This window comes from Cupressus sempervirens, chromosome 3 (genome assembly GCF_028749045.1).
Source record: "Cupressus sempervirens isolate cs-2001-9-10 chromosome 3, ASM2874904v1, whole genome shotgun sequence".
Classification (NCBI taxonomy): domain Eukaryota; kingdom Viridiplantae; phylum Streptophyta; class Pinopsida; order Cupressales; family Cupressaceae; genus Cupressus; species Cupressus sempervirens.
Genome location: NC_143120.1, coordinates 899,898,714 through 899,902,922, shown reverse-complemented (window position 1 = coordinate 899,902,922; position 4,209 = coordinate 899,898,714). Strand labels below are relative to the sequence as shown.

At 34.1% G+C, this 4,209-nt stretch overlaps 1 pseudogene across 1 annotated transcript; it reads right to left on the bottom strand.

Moving 5' to 3' along the window:
* Positions 1 to 1,056: 1,056 nt before the first annotated feature.
* LOC149569703 (3-ketoacyl-CoA synthase 4 pseudogene) lies at positions 1,057 to 2,705 on the bottom strand (annotated as a pseudogene). Its single transcript, XR_016362792.1, has one exon. The product of XR_016362792.1 is annotated as a 3-ketoacyl-CoA synthase 4 pseudogene (transcript).
* Positions 2,706 to 4,209: the final 1,504 nt, after the last annotated feature.

The following is a 4,209-nucleotide window of genomic DNA, read 5'->3' as shown; positions in this document are numbered from 1 at the left end:
AGTTCAAAGTAGGGAGAAGGAAAGGAGGACCATAGTTGGATGAGCATTGCCTCCCTACCATCAGTCTCATCTCCCTTAGCTTCCTCGCCAACATCGTCAAGGTCATTCACATAGGAAACCCTAGCACCATTTCTCCTGCCTCCCATCACTATTTAGATTATGTGATAGTAGTTGGTAGGTTGAGAGTTTATAGATAGATTTAATATTTTTGGAGTGTTTCTAGAATTATTTTATGTATTAAAATAGTGGATTATTTATATAAATAAAATATATTACAAATACTTTTTATTAATTTTTTTAATTTCATAATACATAGTACAAACTTAAGATTAAGACTCTTCTTAAGATTTCTATAAGAAATTAATTTTTCTCATGCTAACCAATATATATATTATTGTTCGTTATTGACTTCTATGTATTGTATCATTTTGTAAAAGTGCTCCTCTCAAAGTTAACTAGAATATTTGCATTGTTCTTATCTTATGTTTCCTCAATCTTCTATTCATATAGTTAGTTTTTGTTATAATTTTTCTCATGCAAATCAATATATATTATATTGCTTATTGCTAACTTATATATGTTGTTATATCATTTTATAAGAGTCCTCCTTTCAAAATTAACATAGATTATTTCCATTGCTCTTAACATATGTTTCCTCATTCTCCTATTCATTAGTTAGTTTTTGATATTCTAACCATTTTCTAGTCATCATATTATTAATCATCAATTTGTCTCAAGTTAAGAAACATAATATTCATATTATATTTGTTGTAAAATAAAGTGAAGCCTGTTTATTTTCTTTTGAGCAAAGATGTAAAATAAATAGTTTCCCTCTTAGAATAGGTTGAATAACAAAGTTTTCTTAGTCCAATTCTTTAATTCTCTAAAGGAAATTTATAAAAAAATTTAAAAAGAGAGAAAGAAGCAGCAAGCATTAATCTCTTCTTTCATTCTGATCAATTTGCTTCCACTTCTATTCATGCAATTGCTTTGGATGTTCCAATCATTAACTAGCTGTAATACTATATAATTATGTGCCATCAACTTGCTCAGATGGAAAGATCTACGAAATTAACTTCATAAAATCAAACGTAATAATTTATTACAGAGCAAAGTTAAAATATAAATGGTTTCTTCCATGACTAGGTAAGGGATCACAGTTCTGTATCTCGCTTTCAATTCTGTCAGTAGAAGTATACCCACTATAAGTTGAGGTTCTAGCCAGAGCAAACACCACAGCATTCTTCCTACCTTTATTCACTTCCTGAATCAGATCAGGCATACCGAAAAGGACCTTTTGCATAGAATCTCTAACTAACACTTAACTGGATATCGGTGGACAACATCAACCCAGGGGTTCCCGGTATCAGAAGGAGCTAAATCAGAAAGAGCCTTCCAAACAACAGAATTGCATTTGAAGCCAGTCCCGAATGAGATCATCCAAACCTTATCTCCTTTCTTGATCCGCTCCATGGCTTCAAAATAAGCCAATTCATAAAACACCATGCTGCTCGAGGTATTCCCAAACCTATGCAAAACCATTCTTGCAGGCTCAAGAAGATGCTCGCTCAGTCTCAAACTTTTACCAATCTTGTTTATCACGGCCTTTCCGCCAGTATGAATACAGAAATGATCAAAAGCACGACAGAAATCAGGAAAATGGGGCTTCATCTCCATCCTAAGTAGATGAATACCAACGAGAGACAAAACATATTTGAGCTGCTCAGAGTAAGGCAGAACCAATGGAGCCAAAGATCTGATATGATCATGGAGTCCTTCACCGGCAACCCTAATCAGATCCTTTGAAAGCGACATACCCAGAAGACCATCTTCATCCTCCTCTTGAAATGCTGCCCTATATGACTTATCATCTGCCCCACGGTGAGTCCTCAGCACTTGAAGAAGCTCAAGCTTAGATCGCTTTCGATCACTTGCCTTACTAGACAACACAACGGCAGAGCAACCAACCCTAAAAATACAATTGGTGACAAGCATGGATCTGTTGTTGCCATAGTAAGCATTTAGGGTTATGTTCTCGGTTATGACAACCAGAGCATACCCACTTGTAGAACTTGTTCTCAGCATATCACTAGCCGTTTGAATTGCAATGACACCAGAGCTGCAACCCATGCCGGCAAAATTGAGGGTCTTGACGTCCTCTCTGAGACCGTAGCGGTTAACAATGAGTGAGGCAAGTGATGGGGCGGCGCTGTACATGCTGCATGTGACCACCACAACGTGGATGTCTGGGGGTTTCAGGGCTGTGGTCTTAAACACCTCGTCCACTGCCCCAAACATGACTGTTTCTGCTTCCTCTCGAGCGCCCTCCAGACTCTCCACTGGATTGTCTTTGAAGACGAAGGGAGGAAAGTATGTTTCCTCTCCCACCCCCGATTTCAGGTAAATCTGTCTCATGAATTCTATGCTTTGCTCGTTGAACTTGTCGCCTCTCAGAGCGAAGTACTCTTTGAGTTCGTAGTTACACTTCAAGTCATCCGAGGGCTTGAAGCATGCAAATCCCAACATGAAAATTCTTCGAGGCCTTAGCATGTAGTGAATTAGCACCCCACATGAGACCAACCAAAACAGAGTTAGCAACAACGGATTGCTGATCTCTTTGTTTTGGATGTAGTTGAGGCTAGATAATAGTGTTATCAGCACCATCTTTGAGATCAACTAGTGGGATATGATTAAATGATATCTCTGTCTGCAGAAAATGTTATGCCCATCATGTCAGATATATAGGCGTGGGGGGATCAGATTGGATATGTAATGTAGCCGGGGATATTTATGATGAGTCAAGTTGATACTTACGTCCGTGTTTCCAACTGGATCCTTTTGGGTTGTCGTCCACTCTGTTTTGGTGGTCGCTGTCCACGTAAATAGCCAGAATTGAAAGAAATAATGAGTACTGGTCTGTATCATTAATAGTTCGGTGCGATAGAGTTGACTCATCTACTCTCTAGACTCGTACAGCGGGACACATTCATTTCTTACCGACTCCAGCGCTTTTTTTTCCCATTCATGACATCGCTTCTTGACTTCCATCGGTTGGGTTTGAGTTTTGTTGTTTGTTCATTATCTGTTGTTATTTGGATATCTTGTACTTTTTTGTCATTTTCTTATATTTTGTTTACTTTTTATCTTCTTTCTAATTTATTAAATTTAGTCGTTTCAAGTTTTGTCAACTAGTAATTTCTAATTTTCTTGATGGTTTTAAGTTCTTATTGTTGTTATTTCAACAAAGTGTGAAAAAAATTTATGAAGTGTTTCACAATATTTAGTTTTTTCAATTAGTAATTTCTAATTCTCTTGATGGTTTTAAGTTCTTAATGTTAAATTAAAGAGATTAAATTTCCACAATCCATAGCAATTAAACTGATATATTTCTGGATTTGATTGTGTAAAGATTTTTACCATCTAGAAATATATCAGTTTAAGTTCTTAATGTTGTTATTTCAACAAAATGTGAAAAAAAAAAAACTATTAAGAAGTGTTTCACAATATCTATTGGTTTCAAGTTTTTTCAACTAGTAATTTCTAATTCTCTTGATGGTTTTAAGTTCTTAATATTGTTATTTCAATAAAGTGTGAAAAATAATTTGTTATGAAGTGTTTCACAATATATGAATTTAGATTTTCTATCAGATGTGATTTTATCCATTCTAGAATTTGACTGTCTAGAAATTATTTGAATTTTTATTATTTTCATAGGTTACTTTGTTGGGACTATTCTCTTTAGAACAAGGACTTAAAGCATTCAAAGTCAAAGTTAAATCTAATTTGTTGAAAGCTAATTAATAAAAGTAGTAATTATAATATAACTTAATATAAGAAATATGAATTATAGTAGCAAATGTTAGAATGTGACATTAATAAACTGCACAATATTTTATTTTAATAAGCATAAATGTAAATGAAGCATGTACAAAAAATTCAATAAATTATTTCCTAATCATTTTTTATAGTTAAATCTAAAATAAATTAACATGGTATTGTATCTATAGCTAAAAATAGAGTAATATGTAGAGAATAGTAAATGTAAAATGAAAATAGACTTCAACATGTGAATTCTTATACCATCTAACTTGAAATTTGAAGCTATGTGGTAAGAATGACATGGATTCAAGACGTGTAAAACGAAACTTAGAATCACACAACATTAAAAATTGTTGAAATCTTTTTAGAATGAGAACAAGCTCCCAAACA